The sequence below is a fragment of the Bos grunniens genome, chromosome 1 (assembly GCF_055505025.1).
Source record: "Bos grunniens cultivar Pamir isolate PY7600 chromosome 1, Bosgru_T2T1.0, whole genome shotgun sequence".
Classification (NCBI taxonomy): domain Eukaryota; kingdom Metazoa; phylum Chordata; class Mammalia; order Artiodactyla; family Bovidae; genus Bos; species Bos grunniens.
The window spans coordinates 75,267,348-75,291,874 of NC_141165.1; the positions used below are offsets into that span (position 1 = coordinate 75,267,348).

General features: G+C 38.7%; 1 protein-coding gene across 2 annotated transcripts in view; it reads right to left on the reverse strand.

Annotated features, from left to right (window-relative positions):
* Nucleotides 1-24,527, reverse strand: part of C1H3orf70 (chromosome 1 C3orf70 homolog) — a 120,175-nt gene that overhangs the window by 56,375 nt on the left and 39,273 nt on the right. The window lies entirely within an intron of this gene.

A 24,527-nucleotide genomic window follows, 5' to 3' on the forward strand; every position in this document is an offset into this window, starting at 1 on the left:
TCACTAAGAAAGCTTGGAAATGATCTTGTCTAACCTCTCCATTTTAAAAGGTAAGGAAACTGAAGTCTAATGACTTAACCAGATAGCACCAGAGCCAGGATTCCTGACATGCTTTTGCAAATTCTTTTGCTGAGCTAAAATTATGAAGAAAAAGAAAAAGGCAGACCTACCAAAAGATTTGTTTTCAATAAGAAACACTGGACTCCGAGGCAGAAGGCCAGATTCTTACCCAGCTCTCACTATAATTATAGCCTTAGGCAAGTTATCAAAACTCTCTGAGAGTCAGGTTTTTTACATAAAATGAGAAGGCCAGAATGGATCAGTGATTTTCAGTCTTGGCTATGCAGCGGAATCCTGTGAGTGGCTTTTTATAAAACAGCAATACGCAGGTCCTACCTTGCAAGATTATATTTTAAATGGTCTGGGATGGTGCCTTGGCATCAATACTTTTTAAACGCTTCCCAAGTGATTCCAATGTGCAACCAAGATTATAATCCACTAGAAAAAGTAATTTGTAAGATCTCTTTTATTATCTAAAATTCTAATTCATTTTTCCTAGTTTTAGCTGTAGTCATCTGACTGTGGGTTAACTAATGGATAGATTAAACACAATAAATGCACATAAATCCAGAAAGGGAAAAAAAAACCTGTCCCTTTCTAGACTTTGCAGACATTCAAGGTATGGGTAGATTCTATACCACAGCTGCCTAACATTTATTGAGGCCTGTTACAGAGAAAGTGTCTGCTTCTTTCCTTATGTGTCCTACATGAGCCAAGTTGCTTCAGTCATGTACGACTCTTTGCAATACTTATGGACTGTAGCCCTCCAGGCTCCTCTGTCCATGAGATTCTCCAGACAAGAATACTGGATGGGTTGCCATGCCTTCCTCCGGGGGTTCTTCCCAATCCAGGAATCAAACCCATATCTCTCATGTCTCCTGCAGTGGCAGGAGAAGGCAATGACACCCCACTCCAGTACTTTTGCCTGGCAAATCCCAAGGTTGGAGGGGCGTGGTAGGCTGCAGTCCACGGGGTCGCCAAGAGTCAGACACAACTGAGCAACTTCACTTTCACTTTTCACTTTCATGCTTTGGAGAAGGAAATGGCAACCCACTCCAGTGTCCTTGCCTGGAGAATCCCAGGGACGGGGGAGCCTGGTGGGCTGCCGCCTATAGGGTCACACAGAGTCGGACACGACTGAAGTGACTTAGCAGCAGCAGCAGCAGCAGCACCACCACCTGGGAAGCCCCACATGTCCTATAGAGGGCGCTCAATTAGTAGCAAACTCGGCCCTCTCTATGCCTTTCCTCCTTCATCCAAGGAAACAGAGAATGGTTTACCACTTGACAAATTTGGAAGAATAAACTATGTACACTTGGCTCAGCTCCCTCCTTTTACCTCTTGGAAATGAGCCGATCACAGAACACAAGTCTGACCTACTTCTTTCAGGACAGTCTCTGCAGTGGCACTCACCTCAGTCCAGTGCTGCTATGATTGGGTGGATAGGCCTTCCAACTCTGAGCTTCAGAATTTGGAAGCCCAGCTGCCAGCAAATATAAGCTGCATCCTCTAACTTTGATTTTATTAGAATGAGGCTGAAATTTTGGTTCCCAGATACTGATTCTTGTCTTATTTCTCAACTGCTTCAGAACTCAGTGTAAGAAGAGGAATGCTATTTACTGAGTCCTTCAGATATCTCAACAAGACCTCCTCTGTATTTCATAATATCACAGAAATACAAAGATGATGTGCTTAGTGATTTGGCAATGTTCAGAGTGAATGAATGAACAAAGGAGCAAATAAATGTTATAGCTGTTACGGACTGAATGTTTGTGTCCACCCAAAATTCGTATGTTGAAATCTTATCCTTCAATGTGATGGTATTAGAAGGTGGGGTATTTGGGAAGTAATTGGGTCATGAATGTGGAGCCCCCATAAACGGGATTGGTGCCCTCGTAAGAGACAAAGGAGAAATAATCTCCCTCCACCATGTAAGGACACAGCAAAAAAGCAGCCATCTATAAAGCAGGAAGAGGGCCCTCTCCAGAACACGACTATGCTGGCACCCTGATCTCTGCATTCTAGCTTCCAGAACTGTAAGAAATAAATAGTTGCTGTTTAAACCATCCAGCCTGGGCGTATGTGTTACAGCAGCCCAATGTGACTAAGACAATGGTAGAGAGAGAATATCACATCTACTGAAGAATTATATTTTAACCAAAGGAAGTTTCATCAACCTTGTCTTATTTCTGGGTTTCCCAACATTCTGGGATGGAAAATTAATTCTTTAAAAAAAAACCACTTTTACTGAGTTATGACTGACATACAAAAAGCCGTACATATTTTAATGTATACAATGTACACAACTTGATGAGTATGGAGATAAGCATGCTCTGTCAAACCATCACCACAGTCTAGTTCATAACATATCCATCATGTCCAAAAGTTTGTTAATGCTTTTTATGGACAGCCGTCCTATACATTGTAAGAAGTTTAGCTGCATCCCTAGCCTTTGCTCATTAGATAGGAGTAGCAACGCCCTGGTTGTGACTGTCAAAAATGTCTCCAGACACAGCCAAGTATCTCCTAGGAAGCAAAATCAAGCACTGGTGAAAACCACTGCCTTAATTTGATTTGACAGTGAAGAAAGCCAAAGTGTGACTGACTATCTCTTGAAAGAGCAAACACAGAATCACAGTTTACAATGGCCAGAGAGGTCATTAGAGCTCAGCTGGTCCAACATTCTGAATTTTCACATAAGAACCAACAGTTAAGGAAATATTAATATTTATCACCAGTCATTCATTGAAGCAGAAGCTCTTACTTTTAAAATCAGCAACCTTGTCAATAAAAATGCAAATATAAGCATAACCCAGTCATTTCCTACTTGTTTTTCCCTCCTGAAAACATTAATCAGTAATTATTTCTGGAGCTATGACATAGCACTTTAAAATACATGAAATACATTTCCTCCTTGTAATACCTATAAGAAGTCCTCAGAAGCCATGCCCACAACTAAAGGTAAAAACCATGGTTCTTACCATATGTACCACCAAAAATATATAAGTAAAGACACAAAAGAGTGGCCACTGACAGCACAGAAATGAAGGAACTAAAATGTTAATTAAAGGTACAGAACCTAGCATGTATTACTTGGCAGAGAAACAGGTATGTTTATTAATGTAATCTTGCCTTCTCCAATCAATCTTCCACAGTAAGCTTTCTCAAGGAGACCCTTCTAAAATACAAGTTTGATGATGTTTCTCTTAGCCTGGCTTCAAATCCTTCAGTGGTTCACAATATCCATCATCCTCAAGATAAAACAAAATTTCCTAGAATGGTACGCAAAGCCTTCCATGATCTTGTTCCTGCCCACCTCTCCAGCCTCGTTTCCTGTCCCTCCCCTACACAGACCCTACATTCCAGCCGTTCCCGTGAACCTGTTTTATAAGAACAGTAAAAGTGAGATCAACACAACTGTGCACAGTGTTTACAAACCCATGCTTCAGGTGTCAGGTCCAGTGTCACTTCCTCAGGGACCACTGCCCCAACCCCAACTCTAATAAATGTCTCACAGCACCTTAAACCTCTCCTTCACTGCTTTTATCACAGTCACAGCATTTGCAATTATGTGTGTGACTATTTTATTCATCTTTCTCCATACAGACTGTAAGGGCCCTTAGGACACGAAGTGTGTGTTTTCATGCTCAAGTGTGTCCCCAGTGGAGGTACTACATATGCCTGGCATAAAGCAGACGCTCAATAAATGTCTGGCAAATAAATGAATGTTCTTTTACATCTAACAAGTCTTTTCACAGTGCTATCTCCAATCTGTAAAGACCCTCCTTTCCTTACCTAGTCAGTTCCTGTTTTCCTTTAAAAGTCAGCTCAGTATCCTTCACCCTGGAAGTCTTCCCCAATCCCTAAGTCTAAGTTAGATACTCCTTTTCTGTGCTCTCATAGCATTCTGGATATATTTTCATATGGCATATACACTGAACGGTAGTTTTCCATTTATTTGTCTCTCTCCCCCTGACTCTCCCAATAAGGGCTGTGTCTATCATCTGTATATGCTCTGTAGGTACCCAAGTGCCCAACATAGAGGGGCATTCAGTAAAGGTTTCAGTGCATACAGATGTGCATATACTGCATTTTATTACATAGGTTCACACCTGTCTGCACAAACCTTTACTTAGTGAAAACATTATAGGAATAAAATAAAGCTGGAAATAAACACTGACATTTAAATTACATTGAAGGTCTTCAAAGAGGACTGTGACTTAACAAAATTGCTTTTAAAAAAATGTTACTTCTCCTTGGTGTGCTTTAATAACAAAATTTTAAAACCCATATCAGAACACTATATAAAATCTAAAAAAACAATTTAAAATAATAAATCAGTTCTAAGAAAACAGGAAAGTTGAATGTTGTACTCGGTGCAAATTGAGTCATTTTAAAATAATGATATTATCTCAAGAACCACTCTACCATGTTATTCCATTATTGAAAGGATACTTTAACTTAAGAATTTGCCAGAAAATGACTTTACCCTTTTACAGATGATGTTAATGACTTCTGTAAATTTATCCTAGGTCCTTATATTGAAAAGAAGAGTTAGTTGCTAAAGCAACCTCATTTTTCTTAACACATCGTCTATTCCTCCAGACTTTTGAAACATTAAAATGTTCCTCCAATGATTCTTTAATGGACATAATTAAAACAATATAAAGATGGAAGCTTTTGTTACTTGGCTGCTTCTATCACAGCTCATAAATGACTACATGTTTGCCCTACTTAAAAGCCACTCTCCGAAACCCAGAACAACCAAAGCTTTCAAGAAACCAATAAAAGGTTAATGACCAGGAGACTCTCCTTTTTTCTATCTTACAACTTTATTTAAAATGCAGTAAAATGAAAACTGGTAGAAAGAGAGGACACGGATAGGACCTAAAAGAAGAGTGATGGGGAGAGGGGCAGTAAGCCTAAGAGAGAAAAAACCACCCAAAGACAACCCCTTGCCTGGCGGCTCAGATAGTAAAGAATCTGCCTGCAATGCAGGAGATTCTCAATGCATTGAGACATGAGCTCAATCTCTGGGTCAGGAAGATCCCCTAGAGAAGGAAACTGCAACCCACTCCAGTATTCTTGCCTGGAGAATTCCATGGACAAAGGAGCCTGCCTGGCTGCAATCCATGGGATCACAAAGAGTCAGGACACGATTGAGCAACTTTTACTTTCATGACCCCTAACCCATCACCCCTCCACAGCCTCTCTCCCAAGCACCCTCCATTCTCCTCCTCTTTGGCTGTGAGAGGAGGAGAGAAAGAGACCAAAGGCTCTTAGCAACACAGACCCTCTCTGTTGCTGCTGCCGCTTGGCCCTGCCTAGAGACATCTCACTAGTTCCAGAAGCAGCCACTTTCTCAGCTCCCCTCTGCCTGCGCCTCCTCCTCCTCCATCCCCCCTGCCCTTTATTACCCTTTGTGTCATCCTCCACAGCTCCAAGGAAGACACTCAAAAGTGGGGAGCAGAAAAGATGTTTATTGAGGATATCAGTTTCTATGTGTGGGAGGTAGATGGTGAAGGTTATACGGTTTACAGACAAATCCTTAAAAAAAGACACTCAAGGACCAAAGAGATAAACACCCAAGGCCAAGAGCACAGAATATTTTCCTTCATCAACTCATAGAACCATGATACTCCTCTAATTTCATCAAACACAGAGGAACGACCACCTTGACAGAAGTTCACAAAGGATGTCAACAATGTTTTGGAGTAGTCAGGCAATTAGAGGATAGCAGGTATGGACAGAGACAAGATGGCAAAGCAGGACATGAGCTCACCTCTTCTTATGAAAACACCAAAATAACAATCAACTGCTAAACAACTATTGACCAAAAAAATGCTAAAACCTACCAAAAAAGATACCCTACATCCAAGACAAAGAGGAAGCCACATCGAGACAACAGGAGGGGCTCAAATGAGATAAAAATCAAATCCCATACCTGCCAGATGCAATACTCAAAATGGAAAATAACTATATCACAGATGCTCTCCAGCAGGAGTAAAAGTTCTGAGCCCCACATCAAACTCCCTAGCCTAGGGGTCTGGCATTTGGAGAAGCCCTCAGAGCATCTGGCTTTGAAGGCCAGCAAGATTTGATGCCAGGAATTCATAGGACTGGGGGATATAGAAACTCTACTTGTGGAGGGAGCACACTAGGTCTCATACACTCCAGTGCCCAGGGAAAAAAGTAGGATCTCATGAGAGCCTGGGCCAGACCTACCTGCTAGTACTGGAGGGTCTCCTGCAGAGGCAGGCAGTGGCTGTGGCTCTCTGTAGAGACAAAGACACTGGCAGCAGTAATTCTGGGGAGTGCTCATTGGCCTCCTGGAGGCCACCATCTTCTCACCAAGACCTCATTCCACCCAACAGACCACAGGCTCCAGCACTGGGGTGCCTCAGGCCAAATAACCAACAGGGCAGGAACACAGCCCCATCTATCAGCAGACAGGCTGCTAAAAGTCTTCCTGAGCACATGGCTGCCTGCTAACCACACCCCTTGACACGGCCCTGCCCATCAGAGGGGCAAGACCCAGCTCTACTGACCAGTGGGCAGGAACTAGTCACTCTCCAGGAAGCCTGCACAAGCCTCTTACACAGCCTCATCCACTAGGGAACTGACAGCATAAACAAGAACTACAACACTGCAGAACAGAAACTGCAATCACAGAAAGTTACACAAAAAGAGATGGCAGAGGGCTCTGTTTTAGATGAAGGAATAAGATAAAACTGCAGAAGAACAACTAAGTAAAGTAAAGATAGGCAATCTATCCCAAGAAAGAATTCAGAGTTATGATAGTAAAGATGATTCAAGGTCTTGCAAAAAGAATGGAGGCACACATCAAGAAGCTAACAAGGCCTGGAAAAACTTAAAGAACAGAAAGATGAAGAATACAGTAACTGAAATGAAAAATAATCTAGAAGGAATCAATAGCAGAAAAAATGAGGCAGAAGAATGGGTAAGTCAGCTGGAAAATAGCATGGTGGAAATCACTGCCATGGAACAATAAAAAGAATGAAAAGAAATGAGAACAGCCTAAGAGACCTCTGAAACAACATTAAACACATCAACATTCACATTATAGCATTACCAGAAAAGGAGAGAGAGAGAAAGGACCTGAGAAAATATTTGAAGAGATAACAGCTGAAAAAGTCCCTAATATGGCAAAGGAAAGAGTCATCCCAGTCCAAGAAGCACAGAGAGTCCCAGGCAGGATAAACCCAAGGAGGAAGAAGAAAACTATTAGAGCTTATTAATGAATTTGGTAAAGCTGCAGGATATAAAATTAATACACAGAAAGAAACCTCTTGCAGTCCTATACACTAACAACAAAAGGTGTAGTGGAGAAATTAAAGAAACAATCCCATTTACCATCACATCAAAAAGAATAAAATACCTAGAAACAAACCTACCTAAAAGATTTGTACTCTGAAAACTATGGGCTTCCCTAGTGGCTCAGATGGTAAAGAATCTGCAAAATGCTGGTGAAAGAAATCGAAGATGACACAAATAGGTAGAAAGAATTAATCCTGTTCTTGGCTGAAGAATCAATATTGTCAGAATAACTGTAGTACCCAAGGCAATTCACACTCAATGCAGTGTCTATCAAATTACCAATGGTATTTTTCACAGAACTAAAAAAACAGTATTTTAACCTGTATGGAGACACAAAAGATCCTGAACAGCCAAAGCAATCTTAAGAAAGAAAAACAGAGCTGGAGGAATCAGACTCCCTGACTTCAGACTATACTACAAAGCTACAGCCATCAAAACAGTATGGTATTGGCACAAAAAAAGAGAAACACAGATCAACAGAACAGGATAGGAAGCACAGAAATAAACCCACACACTCATGGTCATTAATCTATGACAAGGTAGGCAAGACTACAACGTAGAAAAGACAATCTCTTCAATAAATGGTGCTGGGAAAACTGAACAGCTCCGTGTAAAAGAATGAAATTAGAACCATTCAAAAAATAAACTCAAAATGGATTAAAGTTAGCTAAGTATAAGCCCAGATACTATAAAACTCTTAGAGAAAAACATATGCAGAACACTCTTTGACTGAATTATAGCAATATCTTTTTTGACCTGTGTCCTAAAAGTAACAAAAATAAAACCAAAAATAAACAAATGGGACCTAATTAAACTCAAATACTTCTGCACAGCAAAGGAAATCATAAACAAAACAAAAAGACAACCTACAGAATGGAAGAAAATATTTGCAAAGGATGCAACTGACAAGGGATTAATCTCCAAAATTTACCAACAGCTCATGCAGCTCAATATCAAAAAAATAAAAAAATACATTTGAAAAACAGGCAGAAGACTAAAACAGACGTTTCTCCAAAGAAGATACAGATGGCCAAAAGGCACATGAAAAGATGCTTACCACTACTAATAATTATTACAGAGATGCAAATCAAGACTACAATGAGGTATCACCTCACATTGGTCAGACTGGCCATCATCAAGAAGTCTACAAACAATAAATGCTGAAGAGCATGTGGTGACAAGGGAACCCTCCTAAACTGCTGATGGGAATGTATACCCACTATGAAGAAAAGTATGGAGGTTCCTTATAAAACTAAAAATAGAACTACCATATGACCCAGCAATCCCATTCCTGGGCAGACAACTGGAGAAAAATACAGTTCAAAAGGATACATGCCTCTCTATGTTCATTACCACTCTGTTTACAATAATCAAGACATGAAAGCAATCTATATGTCCACTGATAGGTGAATGCATAAAGAAGATATGGTACATATTTACAATGGACTATTCAGTTCAGTTCAGTTGCTCAGTCATGTCTGACTCTTTGCGACCCCATGGACTGCAGCACGCCAGGCCTCCCTGTCCATCACCAACTCTTGGAGTTCACTCAGACTCATCTCCATTGAGTCGGTGATGCCATCCAACCATCTCATTCTCTGTTGTCCCCTTCTCCTCCCGCCGTCAATCCTTCCCAGCATCAGGGTCTTTTTCAGTGAGTCAGTTCTTCACATCAGGTGGCCAAAGTATTGAGTTTCAGCTTAAACATCAGTCCTTCCAATGAACACTCAGAACTGATCTCCCTTAGGATGGACTGGTTGGATCTGGTTGCAGTCCAAGGGACTCTCAAGAGTCTTCTCCAACACCACAGTTTAAAAGCATCAATTCTTCGATGGTCAGCTTTCTTTACAGTCCAACTCTCACATCCATACATGACTACCGGAAAAACCATAGCCTTGACTAGACGGACTTTTGTTGGCAAAGTAATGTCTCTGCTTTTTAATATGCTATCTATTACTCTGCCATTAAAAAGAATGAAATCGCACCATTTGCAGCAAATGGACCTAGAGATTATCACACTAAATGAAGTCAAGACAAAGACAAATATCATATGATATCACTTATATGGGAAATCTAAAAAAAAGAAAATCACACAAATGAACATATTTACAAAACAAAGGAGACTCACAGACTTCAAGAACAAACCTATTGTTACTGGAGGCGATGCATGAGGTGACAGGTAACTTTGGAGTTTGGGATTGGCATATACACACTGCTATATTTAAAACAGATAGCCAAGGATCTACTGTACAGCACAGGGAACTCTGTTCAGTATTCTGTAATAACTTAAATAAGAAAAGAATTTGAAAATGAATAGATACATATATATGAATAACTGCATCACTTGGCTATACACCTGAAGCTAACACAACACTCCAATATAAAATAACTACACTCCAATATAAAATAAAAATTTTTGAAAAAAAAAGAGTAATGGGAACAGATTCAGCTTCAAATCTGGAAAACCCATGGCCAGATCACTTTCTTACTGGAAAACAGCAAGAACTGGATGACACTAATTGAGCAATGTTTTTTCAGTTTCTTTCCTGTATCTGATTTGATTCATGAGATAAAAATACTCTTTAGGAAGCTGTCTTGTTCTAGTTTCTATTTAACACATGCAGCCCTTGCTCCCCACTCTTACTCCCTGACCTGAGTGAAAACCCCAGAGGCCAATATCCAGTCCAATTACTGTCTCATGGGCCTTTAATTTCCAATCTCTTGAGTTCCCTCTGGCACAAAGAAATTTGCATTTCCTGTCTTCAAACATGGTCATGCATGAAAAATTTTTTTCTTGCTGCTATATTTAATTCAAAATGTATCTGTGTTTGCATCAGGAGAAGGACATTCCTGTATTTTCTTATTCCATTATTTTACCAGAGAACTTTCTTATTGTGATATATTACTCTCTAATACATCATCTTTAACATTATAAGTCCTCATTAAAGTCCCTCAAAAATAAAACTTTACTTACTTTCTAAACAGACTTTGTCCCTCTTCCCACCAACAATGCTTATTGATCCTAATGACTGACTGGTGATACACTGGCTCTAACACCTAGTTTACTACCACTTTGTTGGTCATGACAGATTGAACAGTGTACCGTATTTTAGTATATATGCAAATGTAAAAATGAACTGAAAAGGCATGTTTAAGTGATTATGAAGTTTTGAGGTAGGCTTTCAATTAATCCAATGCTGAATTTAAAAGTACATCACTAATCTATTTTTAGTTTTCTTCATTTTTCAGAATTTTGTATCTTCATTTTTCAGAATTTTGGTACTTTTAGAAAAATGAAGCTAAGTTTCATAAATGTCTTCTAAAGATCCTATACTAGGTCACAGAACACTAACATCACTAAAGGTTGCTTGAGAGACATGACTGCTAATGGGCAAAGGGTAATTCAGCAAGTATAAATGCATCTCTGCCTAATGGATAATATATACAATGGGAAAAGTGTACGTATATATGGTCATGTCACACCCAGAAAGAGCAAGGTTTTGAAAAAGTATTCATTTATTAATTCAATAAACATATATATCAGACACTGTATTAGTGAATGTTAAACATTCAGTGTAAAACAGATTCCTTTAGTTCCACGACATTGGCATTCCAGTGGGAGAAGGAAGAGAGTATAGTAAACAAAGAGACATCCAAAGCCAATACACAGACACTGTGACTGTGATTAGAAAGGAAAAAAAGTATGATGCTGTTACAAAGAACTGAGAGGGCCTACTTGAGACAGGATCGCCAGGAAAGGCTTCTGTGAAGAGATGGTGCGTAAAAGTGATGGCATGAAGCACAGGAAGGGTGTGTGTTCTATTACCAGCTTACAGCACAGGAAGCTGGAGGGGGGAGAGATAGTAGGATACCACAGGATGCGAGAATATTCAAGGCAGACACAGCAGCAAGAACAATGGCTTACAGCAGGGAAGAATGCTCTATGAGCCCTACAATCGGAATTCAGGCTGGTCTGACAGAACAGTGAAGAGGGAGAGGGCAATGAGATATGTGAGGCTGGAGAAGTAACAAGACCAAGATCATACAGGACAATCAAAAAGTTACAATGCCAGGCTATATAAAAAAGCAAGGCCCAACAATACGGTGTCTATAAAACACCCACTTTAAATATTTAGATATAAACTAGTCAAAAGTAAAAAGATAAAGAAACTATACTATACAAAAGTTAACCAAAAGGAAACTGGAGTAACTTTAACATCAAAGTAGATTTCAGTACAAGGACTATTACCAAGGATAAAGAGGGATATTACATAAGAGGGCCAATTGACTAAGAAGACATGCTGCTGCTACTGCTAAGTCGCTTCAGTCGTGTCCAACTCTCTGTGACCCCAGAGACGGCAGCCCACCAGGCTCCCCCGTCCCTGGGATTCTCCAGGCAAGAACACTGGACTGGGTTGCCATTTCCTTCTCCAGTGCATGAAAGTGAAAAGTGAAAGTGAAGTCGCTCAGTCGTGTCCGACTCTTAGCGACCCCACGGACTGCAGCCTACCAGGCTCCTCCATCCATGGGATTTTCCAGGCAAGAGTACTGGAGTGGGGTGCCTTCTCCGTAAGAAGACATAATAACCCTAAATATCTAAGCCTAACATTAGAGCTTCCAAATACACGAAGGAAAATCACATCTCTCCAAACTCATCTACAAATTCAATGCAAACGAAATTCAAATCCCAGAAGACTTGCTTTGTTTTATAAATCAAGAAGTTGATTCTAAAATGTGTATTTTCAAACAATTTTGAAAAAGAACAATAATGTGAGTAGGACTCAACATTACCTGATTTCAAGACTTATAACAAAACCATAGTAATTAAGACAGTGTGGTACTGGTGAAAGGACAGACATAGATCAATGAAACAGAATACCGAGTTTAACACCCTTACAGTCAAAAGATTTCCAATAAAGACACCAAGGTAATCCAATGGAGGGAGGAGAGTTTCAATGGAAGGCACTGACACAACTGAATATCCATACGTTTCCAAAAAAACGAATCTCAACTAATACCCGACACTATATACAAAAACTAACTTGAAATGCAGGAGTCAACTAAATACAAAACGTATTACCGTAAAACTTCTAGAAAAACATACAGGAGGTGATCTTTGTGATCCTGGAATAGGCAAAGATTTCATAAATAGAACACAAAAAGCATGGACCATAAAAAACAAAAGTTTAACTAGATGTCATCAAAATTTAAAACTCCTTTCTACATACTACAAGAAAATCCACAGATTAGGAGAACAATCTGCAAACACGTACTTGACAAAGGAGTTGGGAGTTGACATCCATAATATATAAAGAACTCTCACAACCTAACTGCAAAAAACATACAACAAATAACTGAGCAAACAGTTTGATCAGATATTTCACCAAAGACTATACAGATAGCAAATAAGTATATGAGAAGATGTTCAGTATCACTGGTTATTAGAGAAATCACATTAAAGCTACAATGAGATACTACTACACCCATATTTAAATGGATTGTTTTTTCAAGCTGACAATACCATGTGCTGACAAGGATGTAAGACAACAGGCACACTTATTCACTGACAGTGTGAATACAAAACAGTACAGCTAACTTTGGAAACGTCTGGCAATTTTTTAGAAAATTAAACATATACAACCCAACAATCCTATTCCCAGATATTTACTGAACAGAAATAAAAATATGCATCTCTACAGTAACATGTATTCAAATGTTTATAGAAACTTTATTCTTCATTGTCAAAACCTGGAAACAACCCAAGTGTCCAAATCTAATGAACAAACTGTGGTACATTCATACAATGGAATACGAAACTGCAATAAAAAGGAACAAATTACTGATACACTCAACAACATGGATGAAACTTAAGAGCATTATGTTAAGTGGAAGAAGCTACACACTACATAATTCCATTTATATAACATTCTGGAATATTATAAAAACTATAGTAAAAAGGTTGCATATTGTATGATTCAATTTATAAAACATTCTGCAAAAGCAAAGCTATAAGGAGCAAAACAGACTAAAGGTTGCTTTAGGGTTGGAGGAGAGATAACAAAGGAGCTTGAGGAAAACTTTGGGGTGCTCAAAATATTTACAACTTGTTGTGGTGATGTTTTGGAGAAGGCAATGGCACCCCACTCCAGTACTCTTGCCTGGAAAATCCCATGGACGGAGGAGCCTGGTAGGCTACAGTCCATGGGGTCGCTAAGAGTCGGACACAACTGAGCGACTTCCTTTCTCTTTTCACTTTCATGCATTGGAGAAGGATATGGCAACCCACTCCAGTGTTCATGCCTGGAGAATCCCAGGGACGGGGGAGCCTGGTAGGCTACCATCTATGGGGTCACACAGAGTCAGACACGACTGAAGTGACTTAGTGTAGCATAGCGTGGTGATGTTTACACAACTATATGTGTTTAAATTTCATGGGTATACATAAAAATGTGTGAATTTTACTGAGTTTTACTTCAATGAACCTGACTTTATAAAAGGAAAAGAAAGCAGTAGAAAAGGATGCCACTGAAAAAAGTGAAGGTTAAAAACGATAAATATCTTACAATTCTATAATGCTCAACTTTTATAAACAGTTTCTTACACGTTTTTTTTTCTTTAAAACCACTCTTTAACCTAATTTCCTGAATTTAAAAAATATTAAATGACATAATACAGTGAGCGGTCTAGGTTCAGGCTGCCAGTGTCTTTATGCAGCTAATAAAAACTCTACAGCTGAAAGCTCCAGGCTCCTTTTCTAGGTAAGACAGCTTAGAGAATTTGTTGCAAGATGATAAAAGGGATATGTGAGTCACAGACTGAAGGAGCTGTCTTTTCAGACAAGTGAAGTTCAGGGATATGTGGCAAAATGGCTATAGAACAAGGTCATTAAATGTCAGAACAAGGAGTCCCAAATAACTTCTCTGGGTGCCTCCAGGTACATGCAGCTGGAAAGAGAGCCCTGGGAAGTAACAGAAAACAGAAGTCACATCGGATACTGAAGAGACTCAGAATGGACTTTCACATGTAGCTCATCATACCTTCAAACAACCATGGAAAACAGGTATTATTTTCTTCTGTATTAAGGCCATGTGTGTTTCTCTGCCTAGAGTGGAACAGTCGTAGGAAAAGGCAGAACCGACTACATCACTTATGGGTCCTAGTATAAAATGAAAATGTAGGCCTCATGTTCAAAGCTTAAAACTTTTAAGCCAACAACAGCAAATCATTAAACTGAGCACTAAGCCTTTTTAAGAGCAGAGCTGTCCAGCTGCACAGTCACATGGCCAAAAAAGCAGCCCAGGGGAGAAGGTACAGTTCACTGATAAATTCATCATAAACACGCAAGAGATCTCTTGTCCATTCCTTTACTGAACTGATAATTACACTACAAAAGTATTATTTAATATCTTCAGTTTCAAATTTCCAGAGGAGATTCTACAGCTTTTAAAAAATCCATTTTAGTGTCTCAGGAAGTTTTCCAGGTATCTTTTATCTACCTTTTCTATTGAAATTCCCCATCCCCCTTATCTCATACCCAGGAATAACAGAGAATACCTTTCCAGTACCTTCTCTAAGGTGTCCCTTTTATACCCCTGAAGATCATTATGTGCTGTCTATCCAGAAATACAGGATATAAAAGCAAAAGTAAAATACCTAACTCATTCTGACATTAAAACTAAAATAAGCTAACTCTTATGGAGAGAAATTAATCAGTTTAAAAAGTGGGCCTATATATGAGACAACGAACAAGAAAGTACTACTAAAAAGCTAAATGTATTGCAAAAATGCAAGTTCTTTATATTTTTAATCTCAATTTTTAAAGTCTTAATTAATCTCTAACACCTTGATTAGATACAATTAATTAGTAATTAGTCCCCTGTAAAAAGGAACTAAGATCTAGAAACAATTCCTTTAAAAAAACATTTTTTTAAGTCTAAGTAAAATTATTCCCTCAAAAAAAAAGAATCTATGTAATTGGCATATGAAGAACATATAGAGTAGATCAACACAAGTATTAAAAAACTGAGAAACATTTTTTATGAATTAAGGTTACGGGATTATTTGGCCCAGAAAATTTTCCCCTCAAGGCTAATGTCAATTTTTTTATTAGTATAATATCACTGAAAAACAAACATAAAACTACATATAAGCCTCTTAGGCTTATAGCTCTTATACAAATACAAATCAGAAACTAATTTTCAAGTTAAATACACAAGCAACAAAACCAATAATAAATTAGCAACACTAATTTAATTTGACAAATAATGCTGTTTTTCAAAGACAGTTAATTTCTCCTTGAAACTTGACCATGGTACTCAGTGCCACAATACAGACATTTCTAAGTACATCAGTTCTGAAGAGGCTAGCGAGTACTTTTATAAAACAATAAAACAACTGAGTAAAAAGTGAAAAACTTCATCAAACCAGATGTTGTACCTTTATGATCCACAAATCTATGAAACAGTTAATTCTTATTTCTAAAACCTAATCAGAAATGAATTTTACTCTGTTGTAAATAAATTATTCACAACACATATATCCTTTATTTCTGAGATAACTAAGCAGCAACTATAGTTGTAAAAACAATGCCTCTAAAAATATTTTATTTTTATTTTTATTTTTTAAATTAATTTTATTTTATTTTTATTTTTTTATTTTTTTTTTTAGGGGCCCAAAACAGTCTTTATTTAAACTATCGATCATTAATAACACATTGTAAAGGAATGGGAATGGCTGTGTTCCAATAAGACTTTACTTGTAAAACCAGACTTCAGGCTGGATTTAGCTTGAGGACCATAGACTGCTGATTCCTAGGCAGTATTTCATGTGGGTAGGTGAAGAGGATCAACCCTGCATGAACTTGGAACAGCTTCCAAAACATAGCCTCCATTGCATATATTGCTTCATTCACTTTATGGTTAGACTGAAGAATTTATCATTCTTTCATTTGAATATTGAGTTCTAAATTGTCCTTATATTTTGTTCACTAAATAAAAGTATAATGTATTGTCACTGTCTAAAGGTCAGATACCGAATCCAGAGACCACGTAATACTTTATGTTACGGATTAAGATTCTATGACAGACAGTTATCCCTTGTCCCTCGTCCAAGATGACTTAGTTTGTAAAGTGAAGAAAGCCTTAATCATATGACCTTCTGCATGCAATTTGTGTGAGCCTTGTTTCGGCACCCACCCTCTGCCATGTCTTGCATTACATCATGTGTTCATCTCTTCCAGTTGGTAGTAAAATTTTTTAGTTTAGAGAATATCTGTTAGCTGTATAGCCTTGAACAAATCATTTCACCTCCTTGAATTCTCAGCTTATCTGGAAAGTGGGGATTGTAAGAATTACCTTCTTCATGAATTACCAGAAAAATTAGCTTATGAAGCATTTATTCCCCAAGTACTTATTAGACATTACCTATTGGTATTATTATTACTGTTATGGCTTTTCTTCATTGCTGAGTCCCCATTGCACCACTCAATGCTTAGTTCAAACAAGATACCTAAGAAGTAATCTATTAGGTTGAATCTTATGAAATTGCTGACATTCAACAATTTTTGACCCACAAGATGACAATTTCAAATAATTCAATATAACAGAATGCAATAATTTACATGGAAGGATATGAACATGATAAAATTCATTTATAGATTAATCCTGAAGATTAGTTAGGTGATAGAAGCCTTTCTAGTCTCTTTTCTTTTCAGGATATATAATAAACTGTCCAATAATAATGTATATCAAGTTATATATCTTGTTTAGGCCTTTTGGTGTTAGAGTTGATATGAAAGCCCAGTGCAATAACAGAAATGTCTTTTTAGAGATTGTTGTTGTTTAGTCACTAAGTCGTGTCTGACTCTTTTGCGATCCCATGAACTGTATGTAGCCTGCCAGGGTCCTCTGTCCATGGGATTCTCCCGGCAAGAATCTGTAGTGGATTGCCATTTCCTTCTCCAGGGTATCTTCTCAACCCAGGGATCAAACCTGTCTCCTGCATTGGCAGGCGGGTTCTTTACCACTGAGCCACAAGGGAAGCCCCCTTTTAGAGCTATTATTGCCTCAGTTCAGTTCAGTTCAGTTCAGTCATTCAGTCGTGTCTGACTCTTTGCAACCCCATGAACCACAGCACACAAGGCCTCCCTGTCCATCACCAACTCCCAGAGTCCACCCAAACCCATGCCCATTGAGTCGGTGATGCCATCCAGCCATCTCATCCTCTGTCGTCCCCTTCTCCTCCTGCCCTCAATCATTCCCAGCATCAGGGTCTTTTCCAATGAGTCAACTCTTCACATGAGGTGGCCAAAGTATTGGAGTTTCAGCTTCAGCATCAGTCCCTTCAATGAACACCTAGGATTGATCTCCTTTAGGATGGACTGGTTGGATCTCCTTGCAGTCCAAGGGACTCTCAAGAGTCTTCTCCAACACCACAGTTCAAAAGCATCAATTCTTCGGGGCTCAGCTTTCTTCACAGTCCATCTCTCACATCCATACATGACCACTGGAAAAACCTTAGCCTTGACTAGATGGACCTTTGTTGGCAAAGTAATGTCTCTGCTTTTTTTTTTTTTCTAATTTTATTTTATTTTTAAACTTTACATAATTGTATTAGTTTTGCCAAATATCAAAATGAATCCGCCACAGGTATACATGTGTTCCCCATCCCGAACCCTCCTCCCTCCCCATACCATCCCTCTGGGCCGTCCCAGTGCACCAGCCCCAAGCATCCAGCATCGTGCATCGAACCTGGACTGGCAACTCGTTTCCTACATGATATTTTACATGTTTCATTGCCATTCTCCCAAATCTTCCCACCCTCTCCCTCTCCCACAGAGACTATAAGACTGTTCTATACACCAGCGTCTCTTTTGCTGTCTCGTACACTGGGTTATTGTTACCATCTTTCTAAATTCCATATATATACGTTAGTATACTGTATTTATGTTTTTCCTTCTGGCTTACTTCACTCTGTATAATAGGCTCCAGTTTCATCCACCTCATTAGAACTGATTCAAATGTATTCTTTTTAATGGCTGAGTAATACTCCATTGTGTATATGTACCACAGCTTTCTTATCCATTCATCTGCTGATGGACATCTAGGTTGCTTCCATGTCTTGGCTATTATAAACAGTACTGCGATGAACATTGGGGTACACGTGTCTCTTTCCCTTCTGGTTTCCTCAGTGTGTATGCCCAGCAGTGGGATTGCTGGATCATAAGGCAGTTCTATTTCCAGTTTTTTAAGGCATCCCCACACTGTTCTCCATAGTGGCTGTACTAGTTTGCATTCCCACCAACAGTGTAAGAGGGTTCCCTTTTCTCCACACCCTCTCCAGCATTTATTATTTGTAGACTTTTGGATCGCAGCCATTCTGACTGGTGTGAAATGGTACCTCATAGTGGTTTTGATTTGCATTTCTCTGATAATGAGTGATGTTGAGCATCTTTTCATGTGTTTGTTAGCCATCTGTATGTCTTCTTTGGAGAAATGTCTATTTAGATCTTTGGCCCATTTTTTGATTGGGTCATTTATTTTTCTGGAGTTGAGCTGTAGGAGTTGCTTGTATATTTTTGAGATTAGTTGTTTGTCAGTTGCTTCATTTGCTATTATTTTCTCCCATTCTGAAGGCTGTCTTTTCACCTTGCTAATAGTTTCCTTTGATGTGCAGAAGCTTTTAAGTTTAATTAGGTCCCATTTATTTATTTTTGCTTTTATTTCCAATATTCTGGGAGGTGGGTCATAGAGGATCCTGCTGTGATGTATGTCAGAGAGTGTTTTGCCTATGTTCTCCTCTAGGAGTTTTCTAGTTTCTGGTCTTACGTTGAGATCTTTAATCCATTTTGAGTTTATTTTTGTATATGGTGTTAGAAAGTGGTCTAGTTTCATTCTTTTACAAGTGGTTGACCAGATTTCCCAGCACCACTTGTTAAAGAGACTGTCTTTAATCCATTGTATATTCTTGCCTCCTTTGTCAAAGATAAGGTGTCCATATGTGCGTGGATTTATCTCTGGGCTTTCTATTTTGTTCCATTGATCTATATTTCTGTCTTTGTGCCAGTACCATACTGTCTTGATAACTGTGGCTTTGTAGTACAGCCTGAAGTCAGGTAGGTTGATTCCTCCAGTTCCATTTTTCTTTCTCAAGATCGCTTTAGCTATTCGAGGTTTTTTGTATTTCCATACAAATTGTGAAATTATTTGTTCTAGCTCTGTGAAGAATACTGTTGGTAGCTTGATAGGGATTGCATTGAATCTATAAATTGCTTTGGGTAGTATACTCATTTTCACTATATTGATTCTTCCAATCCATGAACACGGTATATTTCTCCATCTATTAGTGTCCTCTTTGATTTCTCTCACCAGTGTTTTATAGTTTTCTATATATAGGTCTTTAGTTTCTTTAGGTAGATATATTCCTAAGTATTTTATTCTTTTCATTGCAATGGTGAATGGAATTGTTTCCTTAATTTCTCTTTCTGTTTTCTCATTATTAGTGTATAGGAATGCAAGGGATTTCTGTGTGTTGATTTTATATTCTGCAACTTTACTATAATCATTGATTAGTTCTAGTAATTTTCTGGTGGAGTCTTTAGGGTTTTCTATGTAGAGGATCATGTCATCTGCAAATAGTGAGAGTTTTACTTCTTCTTTTCCAATTTGGATTCCTTTTATTTCTTTTTCTGCTCTGATTGCTGTGGCCAAAACTTCCAAAACTATGTTGAATAGTAATGGTGAAAGTGGGCACCCTTGTCTTGTTCCTGACTTTAGAGGAAATGCTTTCAATTTTTCACCATTGAGGATAATGTTTGCTGTGGGTTTGTCATATATAGCTTTTATTATGTTGAGGTATGTTCCTTCTATTCCTGCTTTCTGGAGAGTTTTAAATTTTTTAAATATTTTAAAAGGTCATGAAGAAACAGTATACATATACATCCATGTAGAAAGGAATATATTTAATCCCAGAAATCATTCAACAATTTATCCCTACCCTATCCTAAAAACCTTTTAAACCAGTAAAAAACTTGCCAGTAAGACTCTATTTTCAATAACGTTAAAATAAGCAACCAGAAACAACATACACCTTTGAAAGCAGGATACAAAAAGTGAGATTAAGAACTCCTATGCTATGACATCAAAACAACAAAAACGACTCCCTCTGTTTATACATACATACATATATGTATGCCAAAGAATGTTCAAACTACCACACAATTGCACTAATCTCACATACTAACAAGGTAATGTTCAAAATCTTCCAAGCTAAGCTTCAACAGTACATGAACTGACAACTTTCAGATGTTCAAGCTGGATTTAGAAAAGGCAGAGGAATCAGAATCAAGTTACCAACACCCAATGAATCATAGAAAAAGCAAGAGAATTCTAGAAAAACATCTACTTCTGTTTTTTTGACTACACTAAAGCCTTTGACTGTGTGGATTACAACAAACCATGGAAAATTCTTCAAGAGATGGAAATACCAGACCACCTTACCTGCCTCCTGAGAAACCTGTATGCAGGTCAAGAAGCAACAGTTAGAACTGGACAAGTAACAATGGCTGGTTCCAAACTGGGAAAGGAGAAATGTCAAGAATGTATACTGCCACCCTGCTTATTTAACTTATATGCAGAGTACATCATGTGAAATGCTGGGATGGATGAAGCACAAGCTGGAATCAAGATTGCCAGGAGGAATATCAATAACCTCAGATATACAAATGACACCACCCTTATGACAGAAAGCAAAGAGAACAAAACAGTCTCTTGATGAATGTGAAAGAGGAGAGTGAAAAAGTTGACTTAAAACTCAACATTCATAAAACTAAGATCATGGCACCCAGTCCCATCACTTCACGGCAAATAGATGGGGAAACAACGGCAACAATGACAGACTTTTATTTTCTTGGGCTCCAAAATCACTGTGGACGGTGACTGCAGCTATGAAATTAAAAGACTCTTGCTCCTTGGAAGAAAGCTAAGACAAACCTAGAGTATTAAAAAGCAGAGACATTACTTTGCCTATAAAGGCATATAGTCCATATAGTCAAAGTTATGGTTTTTCCAGTAGTCACTTACGGATGTGAGTTGGAACATAAAGAAGGCTGACCCAAAGAATTGATGCTTTCAAACTGTGGTGTTGGAGAAGACTCTTGAGAATCCCTTGGACTGCAAGGATGTCAAACCAATCAATCCTGAAGGAAATCAATCCTGAATATTCACTGGAAGGACTGATGCTAAAGCTTAAGCTCCAATACCGTGGCCATCTGATGCAAAGAGCCGACGCACTGGAAGAGACCCTGATGCTAGGAAAGATTGAAGGCAGGAAGAGAAGGGGACAACAGGGACAAGACAATTGGATGGCACCACCGACTCAATGGACATGAGTTTGAGCAAGCTCCAGGAGATGGTGAAGGACAGGAAAGCCTGGTGTGCTGCAGTCCATGGGGTCACAAAGAGTCGGACATGACCGAGCAACGGAACAACAACATACATACATACATATATATCTACATTCACACACACACACACATATATATGATTTGTTGCACTAGGAGTTAAATCTGAAATAAAAAATCTAAACACCATATAGCTTCCTCTACCCAATCTATTCTCTTCAAATCTACTTACTCCATTTGCCATTTTTGGTGGTAACAAACTAAATCATCTAAGACTCAGATATAAAGTCTCTGTCTCCGCCTTCTCTTTCCAAACCTGCAGACTCACTAACTTTGTGGGCCAGAATAGTAAATAATGTTTTGGTTTATACATTTTCAAAGAAAGGAAAGCAACTGTTTTTGCTTACTGGATGTTCTTTTCCAGTTTCTGCTAAACTAGAATAACAAAGTACAGTGAAAATGTTTCCTTAACTGGTTTTAACTTACATTGACACAAAGAAAGTGAAAGTGAAAGTCATTCAGTCATGTCCAACTCTTTGCGACCCCATGGACTACACAGTCCATGGCATTCTTTAGCCCAGAATACTGGAGTGGTAGCCTTTCCCTTGGAGAAGGCAATGGCAACCCACTCCAGTACTCTTGCCTGGAAAATCCCATGGGCGGAGGAGCCTGGTAGGCTGCAGTCCATGGGGTCACTAAGAGTTGGACAGGACTGAGAGACTTCACTTTCACTTTTCACTTTCATGCATTGAAGAAGGAAATGGCAACCCACTCCAGTGTTCTTGCCTGGAGAATCCTGGGGACAGCAGAGCCTGGTGGGCTGCCGTCTATGGGGTCGCACAGAGTCGGACACGACTGAAGCAACTTAGCAGCAGCAGCAGCCTTTCCTTTCTCCAGGGGATCTTCCCAACCCAGGGATCGAACCCAGGTCTTCTGCATTGCAAGCGGATTCTTTACCAACTGAGCTATGAGGGAAGCCCCTTGACATTGACATTGACACAGGATATGGGTAATTGAGGTCATTCCTTATCGAGACTGATGAAAAGAAAAAGTCAACCTCTCCAGGACAAATAAGGAAGGAAGTGAGACTCCAAGCTTGATCCATTCGCCCTCAATGCTCATTCTCCATTCCCCACTTGCTCAGCTCAGTTTCAATAACCATCTACCAAGTGTCCACTGCATTCCAGTCACTGTTCTGGGTACCCGGACTACCAGATTATTAAGACATAGTCCCTGCTTTATTGAAGTTTGCCTTCTGGAATATCCCTTTCCCAAGTGGAATTTTCCTCATCTATCCTTAATACATCCAATTAAGGATTTCTTTATCTAATTCACAATGCAGAATTAAGTACTCCCTCTTCTGAATTACTGTTAACCATTTATACCTCTCAAACTCTCTGAATACCATTGTCTTATATCAATGTCCACCGAGTACAGGTGAAGGGAAAGAAACAGTTAAATTCTATTTTCATCAATTAAGCTTCAGCTATTTAACCTTTAGCAAGTTAATTAACTTCTGAGTCTCAGTTTCCACATCTGTAAATAATGACATTTACTGAACACTTACTATGTGCCACATTTTCTAATCCCTTTGCTCATATTAATTTATTAAATTCTCACAATAACTCTGCAAGGTTGGCTGTATTATTACATCTTACAGATGAGGAAACGGATGTCCCTAGAAGTTAAGTAGTCTACTTGCTGCATGAAATCATGTTGGGGGAGTCTACATCCAAAGAGTCAAGCTATTGACTCCACATTCTGAACCCCGGTACTGTCTGTACCTCAAAAAGGTAATGATACTCACTCACAGAGGATCATGTTTGATAATGCATGTAAAAGCTTTTAACACACTCCCCAGCACACAGTAGGTACTCAATAAATTGGTTCTCTTCCAACTCTCTAGTTCAGTTAGTTAGTTCAGTCGCTCAGTCATGTCCGACTCTTTGCGACTCTAAATTCCTCTAAGGAAAAGGCTGTTTTTCACTCTTTTTATCTCTGAACAAATCTAGTGCTGTGCTTGGCAAACAAAAGGTGATCAATACTGTCAGGTCCCCATTTTCACAAGCTATGCATCCATGGATTCAATCAACTATGGATTAGAAATAGAAAGTTCCACAAAACAGAAACCACAGAGAGAAGTCCATGCACCTATGGACATCTTATCCTTGACAAAGGAGGCAAAAATATACAATGGAGAAAAGACAATCTCTTTAACAAGTGGTGCTGGGAAAACTGGTCAACCACTTGTAAAATAATTAAACTAGAACACTTTCTAACACCATACACAAAAATAAACTCAAAATGGATTAAAGAGCTAAATGTAAGACCATAAACTATAACACTCTTAGAGGAAAACATAGGCACAACACTCTCTGACATAAATCACAGCAAGATCCTCTATGACCCACCTCCCAGAGTAATGGAAATAAAAACAAAAATAAACAAATGGGACCTAATTAAACTTAAAAGCTTTTGCACAACCAAGGAAACTATAAGCAAGGTGAAAAGGCATCCTTCAGAATGGGAGAAAATAATAGCAAACGAAACAACTGACAAAGAATTAACCTCCAAAATATACAAGCAGTTCATGCAGCTCAACTCCAGAAAAATAAATGACCCAATCAAAAAGTGGGCCAAGAATTAAACAGACATTTCTCTGAAGAAGACATACAGATGACTAAAAAACACATGAAAAGGTGCTCAACATCACACATTATCAGAGAAATGC